Source organism: Suillus subalutaceus (assembly GCF_016647625.1).
Source record: "Suillus subalutaceus strain FC151 chromosome Unknown DFJ58scaffold_55, whole genome shotgun sequence".
In the NCBI taxonomy this organism is placed as follows: Eukaryota; Fungi; Basidiomycota; class Agaricomycetes; order Boletales; family Suillaceae; genus Suillus; species Suillus subalutaceus.
The window spans coordinates 124,768-138,439 of NW_024540304.1; positions in this window are offsets into that span (position 1 = coordinate 124,768).

Consider the following 13,672-nt stretch of genomic DNA (forward strand, 5'->3'; position numbering starts at 1 on the left):
CTCGTGACATTACCCCCTCTCTAGGATGAGCGTCATCGCGAATGTAAGAAGGTCGGATATTTTTCTCTCTCCATTGCTTGAATGCATCCGTATCCAAAATAGATCCAAGAATTCGTTTGGATTTAGCAGCCGTGGGATTCTTTTTATGGAATTCCGCAATTAGAATCGGGGAGTTTTTAACGTTTTCTTCTGGTTCCCATGTCGACTCTTCTATCGGATATCCTTCCCATTTTACTCGGTACTGCACTTTTCCTCGGAATTGTCGGCTATCTAATACTTCTTCTACGACAAATTCTTCCTGATCGTCAACAATGTCTGGAGGTGGTCGGGTGGGTTGAGAATGAGGGATCAATTGAGATGCGTAATATGGAGTAAGCAACTCTACATGGAAAACCGGGTGAATCTTATAGCTCTCTGGCAACTTCAATTTATAGTTCACTTCACCGGTCTTCTCTAGTATTTCAAAGGGCCCAAGACGACGATCTGACAACTTTTGACTTGGACGACGTTGTTTGATGTTTTTTGCGTCTAGCCAGACCTTGTCTCCCTTTTTATACTGAGGTGCGTCTTTAACTCCTTGGTCATAGAAGCAGTTTCATGCGTTCATTAACCATCTTTAGAGTATTTTCCGCATCATCTCATGCTTCTCTTATTTGATCTGCTCTCTCATCGGCGGCAGGAATATAGGATGTGGAGTTCAGAGATATGGTGAATTCAGGATTATATCCATAGAGGACTTTGAACGGACTATGACCGGTTACTGTGACTGCATTATTATGTGAAAATTCTGCTATCGGCAGCCAAGATACCCAATCATTTTGTCTATACGAGGCAAACATGCGCAAGTATTGTTCAACTTCTTGATTTACACGCTCTGTTTGTCCGTCTGTTCTGGGGTGATAGGAGGTCGAAGCAGACCATTTTATTCCTAATCTTTTCGATACTTGTCCCATGAACTTCGAAATGAACTGTGTTCCTCTATCCGAAATCACTTTCTTTGGTGTACCATGATGTTTCCATACGTTCTTTAGAAATAGCTCGGCAATTCCTTTCGAGTCTACGTCTTTGGTGGTGGGAATGAAATGTGATTGTTTCGAAAATCGATCAACGACAACGAATATACTGTCACATCCTTCACTCTTCGGCAAGTCCACTATCAGGTCGCATGAGATCGTTTGCCAAGGTCCTTCTGGAACTTCATTTGGCTGTAAAGGTCCCGTTGGTCTACTGGGGAACACTTTCGTTTGTTTACATCGATCGCAACCGTCTACGTAATCATGGACATACTTCGTCATTGAAGGCCACCAATAGTTTCTGGAAATCAATTCTAAGGTTTTGGCACGTCCAGGATGTCCAGCCGGTGGAGAGTCGTGAAACAATTCCAGTATCTCTCGGCGGATCTCTTTATCATTTGGAACGTATACCAGTCCTCGGAATAACACCAATCCGTCCTCAACATTCCATTCTTCGATTCCTCTGCGCAATTGTACCGGTGCTACTTTTAGCGTTTCTAGCGCTTTCATTACTTCGGGCTCTCGTTCTGTGCTCTTTCTTATCTTTTTCATGAGCGAACTTTCTCCTTCTATGAGAATTTGGCCTCGTTTAGCAGCTTTGATTTTGAAAAATTCCGGTTTCAATAAAATGCGGTCAGAATTATCGTTTTCTACCCCCCCTCTGTGGTCTTCTCTCCGAGATAGACGATCGGCTTTGTCATTGACTACCCCAGGCTTGTGTTGGAGCGTAAATTCGTACTCCGCCAGGAACAAACTCCATCTGGCTTGCCTTCTTGTCAACTTCTGACTCGTCATAAAATACTCGAGATTCTTGTGATCCGTCCAGATCTCCACATGTTGGGGTTTTCCCTGCACATAGTGCCTCCACTCTTCCAACGCATGAATGATTGCTAATAACTCTTTGTCGTGAATGTCGTAATTTCTCTCTGCATCATTCATCGACTTTGAGTAATAAGCCACTGGGTGCCATAGGCCATCTTCCATCAATTGAGATAGAACTGCTCCTGTTGCGTAATCTGAAGCATCTGTTTCTATTTTCATTTTCTTCTCAACATCTGGCATTACAAGGACGGGAGCTTCTGTAAAACGCTTCTTTAACTCATCGAAGGCGTTTTGCTGTCTCTCTGTCCAATCCCATTTGGCATCTTTTCTCAGCAAATCATTCATTGGTCTGGCAATGTCTGAGAATCCAAGTATAAATCTTCGATAGAAGTTGGCAAAACCCATGAATGCTTGTATTTCTTTTACGCATTTGGGAACAGGCCATTTCAATACTCCTTCTACTTTGATGGGATCCATAGACACACTGCCTTTTTCCACAATCAACCCAAGGAACTCAACTTTAGACTGTTCGAAGCTACATTTCTCAGGCTTCAAGAACAGGTCGTTCTCTTTCAATCGTTTGAGTACTTCTCGCACGACTTTTTGGTGTTGCTCTCTACTTCCATTCGTAAAGACCAAGATGTCATCGATATAAACGACCACTGTTTTGCCGTCTATTAAATCTCTGAATATCTCATTCATCATGGTCTGGAAAGTTGCTGGAGAGTTCGTCAACCCAAAATACATTACGGTTGGTTCATGGTGACCAAAAGGCGTTTTGAAAGCTGCCTTCCATTCATCTCCTTCTTTCATCCGAATATTATTGTACCCCCATCGTACATCCATCTTGGAGTACATCGTAGCACCAGTAAGGGCATCTATCAAGTCTTGAGATCTCGGTAGCGGATACGCGTTTTTAACCGTCTTCTCATTAAGCTTTCTATAGTCCATAACAGGTCTCAGTTTGCCATCTTTTTTGGCCACAAAGAAGAAAGGTGCTGCAACTGGAGATTGTGAATCTCTAATTCGTCCTAGTGCAGTCTCGGCTTTTAACCAATCTTTCAAAGTGTCCATCTCTTTTGGTGACAAAGGGTATGGTTTCGCATTCGGAGGAAGATCATTGTCGTCCTTAAGATCCACAGCATGGTCCCATTTCTTTCTTTCAGGGAATCGCTTGGACTCTTCTTCTGAGAACACTCCCAGGTAATCATGAAGCCAGTCTGGAACCATTTCTTCAACAGACTTCTTCTTCTTCGTAGCTTCTTCTGCTACCTTCTGCTCCGTGGCAACCGAGGCTTTATATCTAATCCATCTTTCAGGACTATCCTCGTCTTCTACCTCTTCACAGGTCGCCTTCTTCATTTCCATGTCTTCATCATCATCCTCTTCTGTGGGAATCAGATCCGGAACTACATCTGTTTGTTTTTGTATTTTTCTGTTTTCTCTATTTTTTTGTCTTTGTTCTTTTTTCGTAATACATTTAATCGGACACTGGGATAACGAAAACTGTCCTGCATTCCAGTCTATTTCTGGATTGTGATATCTTAACCAGTCGATGCCGATAATAACATCATCGTTTCCTAAGTCCGTAATCATGAAGGCTGCTTTGTCTTCTACATGATCACCGATCTTTAGACTTAGTTCGGCGAAATGAGTCATTGATCCAGCGGCATTTAAAGAACCATCTATGTTCTTTACCGGAATAGGCCTTAATAATTTACGGCATATTACATCATTCTTCTTCACAAACTTCTCATTGATAAATAATGTTGATGCACCGCAGTCCACAAGTGCTTTCACGTCTGCTTGTCGATTCTTTCCTTTCAAGGTAATCGGAATGTAAAAATGCTCTGATTTCGATCGCAAATATACTTCTGTTACATCCGAGAACGTAGATAAGATGGAGAAACGATTGTTCGGGTCCAAGTCCGCAGACTCTAACTCAGACCTCTCTAAAAACCCTTATCTCCTTTGGCTTTGACATAATCTTTAAACCATTGGGGCATCGAGTCTTCCTTTGGCACTTCAGTAGCCTTCACTTGCGCTTTTGGAGCGCCCTTGCAGTTTCTTGCCATATGGCCTTCTTCGCCACAACGGTAGCAATTGAAAGAGCCAGTCTTTCCTTGAGGTTTGGGAGCTCCTCTCTGCTTGTTGGCGTCGACGTCCATGGCGTTACTGTCTCTGGGACCAGCCCTTGGTTCGAAGTTTCTCGCGGCCCTGTTAGGGGTCCAGAAAGAAGTCTTCTTCTTCTCCGCATCTAACTCCTCGAAGTTTCGTCCTATTTGGATCGCATGCTCTATCAATTTCTGCATGTTGTCCTTGTCCTTGTAGGCGATGTGAGCGAGTTGTAATTTGACGCGATCTTGTAATCCTGCCCTATATTTCTGGCGTAGATCGTAGTCGGAGAATCTTGTGTGTGCAGCTTTTTGTTTAAAAGTAGCTGTGTACTCTGGGACGGTAGAGGATCCTTGTCTTAAGGAATCCAATTCCCGAACTGCCTTGCCTTCAAGGTCTTCTTGTGCCCACATGGCGGTGAAATCTTCATCCAACTTCTTCATAGTGAGAGTTCCAGTAGCGTGTTCCTCAATGTAGGACTGCGCCCATTTAGCAGCAGATCCTTTCATGAACTGAAAGCATGATGGAGATTCTTTGCCTTTCCGTGATGCTGGGCCATTGCGTCATATAGAGCGCTATTTGGGTTGCCCACATCTTGGCATCAATGGAATCTTTGTCTCCTGTGAATTCCGTGGGTTTAGCCATCTTGATTGAGGCTGTGGTAGAGGCGGCGGATGATCCGAGGGATGGGGAAGCGGTGAGTTTGTCAATCTCGGCTTGTTGCATCTGAATCCGTAGAGCTAGATCTTCGTTCTTGGTTTGTAGCTCGTCATTCTTGTTTTGCAAAGCCGTGACTTGGTTTTGCCACAGTGCATTGTTTGCGGCGATCTGCTCTTGTACATATTGTACAAACTCTTCGCTGCTACTCGGCATTCTTGGTGCGGTTGGTTCAGACATAGTACCAGTTGTTTTCTGGAACCCGATTTACTGATGTCTGTGAAGAGCTAGTCGTAACGGCTCTTCCGGAAGGGAAAGATGATGAAAAGGGAAGATGGGAAAGGAATACGTAATCTGGAAAACTGAAGCGGTCCCCGATATCTGATCGGATCTACCTCGTACTTCAGGGTCAAAGGGTCCTGGTAAAACCCAACTGACTCTTCCCTAGATACTGACTAAAAGAGATGTGTACGTAACAACTATACTCGCCAAGTGGGAAAACTAGAACGCCAAGGTGCTCTTCCAGCCGAAGCTTACAAGCGACCGAGTCTGGACTAGGAAATTCCTCTAAATACTCGGGTAGAGTAGCCTACGTATCGTACGAAGAAAGGTGATAGGTAAAAAGGAAATTATAGTAACGTTGAGCAGGCAGGGTCTTGGGCCAGCACTCAAAGTTGTAGTGACACGCCTAATGTCGTGAACACCTCCGTATACTGGCGGCTGCAATGTAAGGCAGGGCCTGGTATAGGACTACTAACTACGAAACGGATAGGTATGAATGCGCTCAAATGAGCAAAGGGGAGAGTGATAAAATCAAGGGTCGCAGCTGTTAAGCCGGGCAAAGTAAAACGTGTAATGGTTCTGCTTGATTGAAGATCGCGGAAATTCGCAAGATGCTCAGATCAAGGAGAAAAGATATGCAAGCGGTAGTGCGTAGAGTCGGAGTCCCCTATAGTTCAAACCTAATGTCACAACCCTTTAAACGAATTAACGCTGGGGCAGAGACTAGGACTCAAACGAAGGTTATCTAACAAAGAGGAAGGGATAGCAGGGACGTCTTAGGATTGCTAGCAATAAGCTAATACAAAAGAGGTTTGAACTGAAGAACTACTGACTACAACGAGCTACCTATATACATATATTGAAGCGGAGACTGAATCTGAATCTGAACTAACTAACCAATCATTAAATAGAAAAGGGAATCGTACGATGATCTAAATATAACTACACTATGATGTCATGGAACGTGTGATGGCTGTGCAAGGGTTCTCAAAGGTTCTAGAGTCACGTGACTTGATCGCTTGTGAAAGGAAGTCGAAATCGGGGATGTTGGAAATAGAAGTAGTAGGCGCTAACGGAATAGAGAAGTTCGGGTTAGGGTTTATGAATGTTATAGGTACAGACGCTGATTGAGCGCTAACAATGGGCGCTTGTGATGGGCGCTTAACGGGTGTCTTACGAGTGTTCAAGAAAGAATAATGATTTGTATTTGGAACTCGTGACATTAGCTTAAGTTGAAGGGCTACCGCTACTCCGGATATCCCAATAAGATTGTGTCCGGTGACACGCATGAAACCTGTTTTGTACATGGTCATGGCAAATTTATGATACATGTAACTCCTTACTATAATCTATGCACTTCCCCTGAATTTTCTATACCTTACTTCAATTTACTTTGGACATTTCTGAGCATGTATCACCAAGATATGACTTAGCGGTTCAAATTAAATACTTAACATACCCTTTATCCTTTCTATAATTCTTTATTTTATTTACCCCTATGACAAACATATGCCATGCCACTTCATTTGTATTTGTGTACTTAAAGCTGTGGTACCAAACAAGTTGACAATACAAATAAACAACTTTGGATTGGTAACCAAACAGATGAGTCACAATGAGTCATGTCTGCTATGACTCATACTGAGCCATCTTTCTTACTAACTCATTCTATGACATTCCATGACATTCTATAGTTCTTTCTCAATAATTCTGACACATTCTGGAATATTCTATAGTACATTAGTAATCAGTAGCACAGCCACTAGTCTAGTAGTATATAAGAGGGCTCATTTTCCCCTCTTTTGAAGTAATCAATTTGATTCCCAAGTATTAACAGAGTGAAGCACAGTTAGGGGAACGTAGGGGAACATTCTTTCACCCCTTAGATTCTTTGTCCCCATTATTTGAGTGAACATTCAAGTGAATATCAGGAGAAATATTAGCTTATTTAGCTCCATTGTTTTGACATTATACTTCACATTCTTCAGAAGTATCTGGCCACATTCTTGAGCCACATTTGATTACATAATCTTCAATTAGCACATTCTTAAAGCACATTCTTCAGAAGTATTTGGCCACATTCTTGAGCCAACTTTGATTCTATCGTTTTCAATCATTCTAGTTCTCTTTTAGACACAGGCAAAGTTCTGTGGGGAGAATTTCACGTATTATTCATCAATTAGGGTAGACACAAATAAGACCTACAATCTGTCAACAATATTAAGAGCTTGGCCACTTAAGACTACATCAAGAAGGTGTACTCTATTCTGGACTGCGTCATTACTCATTGTGAGATCCTGAGCAGCAGAGAGTTGGTTTCGAGGCCACATATTGGGACAATCCTGCTAGTGAATTTGTTCTCCATTGCTGAAGTATAAGTAAGGAATATCCAAGAGAGATATAGTATAGTTCTAGTTCATTGCATACAGCTGCAACACATTATTCAGAAGGTTATAGCACTATCTTGTGCTACTATTGGTTTCTATCGTTATTTGTTTCTATCATTTCTTTGCCCCTTTTACATCACTAGCATTCACTTGAAAAGTTCAACACACCTTGTCCCCCACGAACGACCACATCATCAACCGTTGGTAATTGTCTGAACCGTTGACCGTGGAGGATTGTGAAATTTGGAGAAGTTTTCTTGCCTTTCACATCCTAGTAAGACACTGGAAGCTGGCTTCGTGGCAGGTGCAGCATCATTAGGTGTGTCACCAGGCTGCATGGCTTCCTATATGACTATTGGGTCAGCCGGCAGTGAACAACATGAGGTCACTTACATATATAATGGCATCTAGGGAAACACCAGAACATGTCGATGTGCAGTAATCCTGAGACCCTGATGGAAAAGCCCAAAGGGCAATTGTCATGAGGCAGACTCCACAACTCATGCATGCTTCAGGCAGGTCAAATCTATTCAGCAGTTAGTGGGGGGTGAAAAAATTTCGCGCAATTGTGCATACCTGGAGAGAATCAACTCCAACTTGAAACTCCAGACTCCAGAGGGCCCAAAGGCTTGAAGCCAAGCACGTCTTCACCCTCAGGTGTAGTTGAATCAACTTGAATGATTGATGGAATCAAAGCTGGATCTCCATCAATAAGCACTTCCTGAGTCGTTGTTGTTATGTTGTATGGCTGAATTACTGATTATGATGGTTCTGGAAGTCACGATGAGTCCCTCATGAGCTGCGAAGGTCATTTCAAGGCTGTAGCCTGCAGCCTGCAGGTGATGTTGAAAGATAAGAGGCGCTGCATGGGAGTGGAAGAAATTTGGATATCAATATCTGGTTCAGGTGACTATTGCATCCGCTACGTCATATGTGTGACGCAAAGCGCATTGTAAGAAATTAATATTGATACAGTAGGTGCTGCAAATGCTACTATATCACAAAGTACACATACATGTACAAACTACTCCCTACAGGCTACAAGGTATCCGACAGTATCATGATCTAGCTTTTCTGGCGTGGAGCTGAAGTGGGTGCATAATGCAACAGGGAGTCATTTCATGGACTGAAGATCTGTTCCTCTCTGATAAACGGTATGTCCTTTTGAATATTGTGGAAGAAGAGGAACAGGAGCTGAAGCCTAAATCAAAAAAGTTCTTTCTCTAGCTTTCTAGAGGTGAACTATTTCTTTTTAATACCCGTTTTTTCACTTATTCACTTTATTTTCAGTAAAATTGATATCTTGTTATCCTCGACTTGGTTTTTCAACTTTTCGATCTCGTTTTCATACCCATCGTGTTTAATTCCGACTCAACTCTCTTATTTCGGCCTCGACAAACTTATAACCTCAAAAAAACGGACCCTCATTCTCTCAATTGACTGCCTATGTATTTTTATCACTTTTCTCATCTCGATTTTGTTATCAGTGTCTCGCTTCGCATGTTTATTCTGGCTTGTATTGATTTTTAGTGGTCTTATCTACTTCCAAAACTTACAATGCAGGCTTCCATGTTTGTTTGTAATGCTACAAGGATTGGGTGTAAAAAGTCAAGAAGTGATAGCTTTAGATACGAGTTACCAGTTCTGTAATTCAAGTCTTTTGCAGTCTGTAAAATTGTCCAAACTTCCTAAGCTTAAGAAAAATCAAAATTTCTGTCTAAGTGCTTCAGATAATCTCAAAAGAGCCCCAAGCACCAAGATATTAGTCTATCCCCAAGATATACTCGAAGGAGAGACTATAGCCGAGTGCTACGAGAGACTTACAAAATATCCAAAGCAAAATGAACCACAGAAACTTGAATTTTCAGAATCTATCTACCCAGAAGACTCAGACTTCGAACGTGATACCGATAGCGAGTCTGATGTCCTTATTTCGTGTGAACCTACTGACCAACCTGAGAACTCTCCAGTATTAACTATGTACAAAAGGGTTGATAAGAAAGTCAAGCCTGTTTCAGGAACCTTTCCTCAGGAAGCTTGCGTAGATCAACACTTTCCACATGACCCTCTCCGCAATTTAATCCCAATAACCCCGAATCCTCCCGAGTTTATTCCTAGTGGACAACTATCCCAAGAGCGTATGGATAGCCTAAAAATAAATCCACAAGGATTCCTTTGGCCCAAAGAGGAGAAACTTTTCAAACATATTATGAATCTAAACCAAAACACCCTTGCCTTTGAGGAAACCGATGTCCTGCATGATTTGGGAATCATGCATGGACATGACTACTAGGTATCCCCCTAAAAGACAAAGTCTGTTAGCTTAGTCCTCAGACTAGTCAACCCATACCTTGGTATCAAACCTTGGTCCAATAGTTTCAGTTTTCCCTCAGTGATTCATGAATCCACCATGTTTTGAAGAAAAGTCATATGTGAGATGGGAATCACATAATGATCTAGTTGATATGAGAAGCAAATTGAAGGTTAAGGTATTGCCTTTCCTTTGGCTTATTCACTTTGGCTAGAGAAACCCATAGAGAAAAGTTCAAAGCCTAACAAAAACCTATCTAAAAAGCCCGCGTATTGTGTACTATTATTTGTTCCATCATTTCTGAGTTGTCTTCTCTAGTGTTTCTTTACTTTACTTTTCTATTAGGATGCTCTGACTAATCAGATGCTTCATAAAATTGTACTGACAGGGTATGATGTCATAATGATGTCATGTTCCATGGAATTTGCTAGAACATTCCAATGACTCATAATGACTCATAGTGACTCAGAATGATGTCATTATCCCACCATGAATATTCTGGAATGTTCTTTTGCACCTGCTAGAACATTCTGCTCCAGTTTTTGGAATATTCTTCTCACATTCTGAAGTCATTACATCACCTTTTGCTTACATAATATTCCCACACAAAATGTATATAAGGAGAGCCCATTCTCCCCCAAAAAAATAGATCTCCCACTTGTTGCATTCAAGAACTCCCACTTGAGCAAATTGAACTCTCACCTAAGAAGCTTCAGTCTGAACAAATTGCTGCTTACAAAGCCCATTTCCTTTGTAAGAACTGTCCAGACAAGTGCAGGGAAAGTGTTTCCCTTGAGATTATGTAAGTTTCTCACGATAGAAACCCAGTTTTGTGAGACCAGTGTTCTCACCACGTAGTGTTTACTGACCAACACGAGCTTTGGTCATCGTTGTTATTTGTGAGACCAGTGTTCTCACCAGGTATTTGTATACTGACCAACACGAGCTTTGGTCATTGTTGTTATTTGTCATTGTTGTTATTTGTCATTGTTTTCTATTTGTCATTTGTTGTTATTTGTGAGACCAGCGTTCTCACCAGGTATTTGTATATTGACCAACACGAGCTTTGGTCCACGTAGTCACATTTGAGACCAGCTTCTCAACAGTTAACCGTATATTCAGGAAACCAGTTCAAGTGTCTAGACGGTATATCCTAGACAATCCCATAGTTTGAATCAGAGATAATAAAGCTCCGGCTAAGTTAATCTAACTGATTGGTTTAGTGAGCCTCCCAAGAACTCACACATTATCTACCACGAAAGAAGAAAAGTCATAGACCGTGTTAATCGAGGACTGGCAAGAAGTCTTATCCAGTGTAATTGTGGTGTCATTACATTCTTACACATTTTTATATAAGACCCTCGGTTATTAAGACAGCGCCACTTTTTCCACCACAAAAATACAGTTATGCCTTCCTGATGTCCTAATAGTTGGACAATGATGCACTCTGGAAGGAAGATTGCCCGACACAGAAAAAGTATCTAAGATTTTGAATTGGCCAATCCCCTCAACAGTCAAACAAGCACAAGGATTTATGGGACTTTGTGGGACAGTTTGTATCTGGATACTAGGATTTTCAGAGCTAGCTAAACCTATTACTCAGCTTTGGAAAAAGGATGCTCCTTTTATTTAGGGAGAGAAACAAGACTATGCATTTGAAACTTTGAAGGAATGTATATGTTCAGCACCAGCAATGAGAAGCATTGACTATACTTCTTCAAACCCCGTATACCTTTCAGTAGATTCCAGCTTCATAGCTGTAGGAATCATCCTCTCACAAATTGACGATGACGGAAAATGACGTCCAGCTCAATATGGTTCTCTACCGATGGGAGAAGCCGAATCACGCTATTCACAACCTAAGCTGGAACTTTATGGACTTTTCCGAGCCTTACGACATTATCGACTCCACATAATTGGAGTACAGAACCTTCACGTTGAAGTTGATGCCAAATATATTAAGGGCATGCTTAATAAGCCCGACCTTCAACCTAACACAACAATCAATAGATGGATTCAAGGAATCCTTCTTTTTGACTTTACACTCCACCACGTACCTGCCACCAGTTTTAAAGGCCCAGATGGCTTATCTAGACGCCCTCTAGCCTCAGATGAAGAGATCATTCCTGAAGATGACTCTTGGCTAGATGAAATAGCTTTGTTTGCATCTTTCACAACACCATCCACACTTCCGTACAGCTCAACTGAGCTACCATCCTCATTCTTGTCAGCTGCTGATCAAGAGCAGACACTGACAAACATCTACAAATTTCTCACAACCTTAGAAGCTCCAAGTTTTGATAGTACTGCAAAGTGTAGAAAATTCATTAAACAAACAACCAAGTTCTTCGTACAGAAGGGAAGGATGTATAAACATCTATTAGATAGACCTCCCTTACTCATAATATTCGAACCAGATAAGCGAATTTCTATACTCATGGGAGCACATGAAGATTTAGGGCACAAAGGTGTACAGTCCACCTTTGAGACAATTCAATACCAATTTTTCTGGCCTCACATGTATACTGACGTTAAACACCACATGCAGTCTTGTCATGAGTGTCAGATCCAAATCATTAAGAAAATGTATATTCCTATCACTGTCTCTACACCAGCTACAATTTTCACAAAGATTTATATTGACATACTCAAGATGCCAGCCAGGAGCAGTTTGAAGCATCTAGTATTAGCTCGAGATGATCTTTCACGATTCATAGAAGGTAGAGCATTGTGATCTGCATCTTCAAAAACTATGGCCAAGTTCTTCTGGGAAGACTTGTATTGCCGATATGGAGCCATAGGACAGATTGTCACAGATAATGGCTCCGAAGTCAAGGGGGCATTTCAGAAGTTACTTCAGCGAGTGGACATTCCACAGATTCAAATTTCACCCTACAATTCGCAAGCTAATGGGGTAGTTGAATGTGGACACTTCAATATCAGAGAAGCAATAGTAAAAAGTTGTGGAAAACATATCTCATGTTGGCCTGAGAAAGTTCCTCAGGCACTCTTTGCCGAAAATATAACCACAAGCTGTGCAACCGGATTCTCACCATTCTATCTCCTACATGGAGTACATCCTGTTCTACCTTTCAACCTTAGTGAAGCTACATTCCTTGTTGAAGGATTTCACAAGAATATGAATCCTGTTGATTTCCTCACGTTATGTATATGTCAAATCGAAAGAAGACCTGAAGACTTGAGACAAGCTGCAAAGACCTTGAAGAAGGCAAGATTCGAGTTCAAGCTTCAATTTGAACAGAAATATCACCTCAGAATGCATAAGAAATCATTTGATCCTGGTGATCTTGTCTTAGTCTGTTATACCCAGATTGAGCAAGAATTAAGTCGCAAAACAAAGCCACGATACTTAGGACCCTTTGTTGTTGAGAGACAAATGAAAGGAGGATCTTACATATTAAAAGAAATGAATGGAACTCTGTCTAGACGTGGTGTAGCTGCCTTTAGACTAATTCCATATATCAGTTGAAGTGATCCTGCCTTACGCGAAATTGCTGATACCCTTGTCGACGCTAACACTCTGAGGAAAATTTATCATCATCTGACTCCGATTTCCCCTCTTTCTCTCTCTCTCTCTCTCTCTCTCTCTCTATCTCTCTCAGGACAAGTGACATTTTTATTATTATTATTATTATTATTATGAAACATGAATGGTAAAGACCACACATATCAAGCAGGATGGCAGGATGAAATTTCCAGTTTCTTTGATATTCTTTTGGAGGATTGTAATAAGCTCCATGAGGATTTCATATTCCATGACATCAGTATTCACTATAGACAAATGTTATACTACTGGGACAGAAGCCACCAGGAAGTATTGTTTCAACATGCGGAGTATATTTTGAGTTTTTTAGAATTCTGGAGGAATGTTTTCACCTTGCAGATCCCGAGAACAGATGGAGAGGAGAGAGACTGGATTAACATACATGACACACACCTCAACTGAGGACAGTTGCAATTTCTCGTGCTGGGTGGATGTCATGCATGGTATATGACTCATACCATGACATATACACAGCAGGAGTAATAAGGAAGGTATAATACACCAGACTGTATCCTATCAC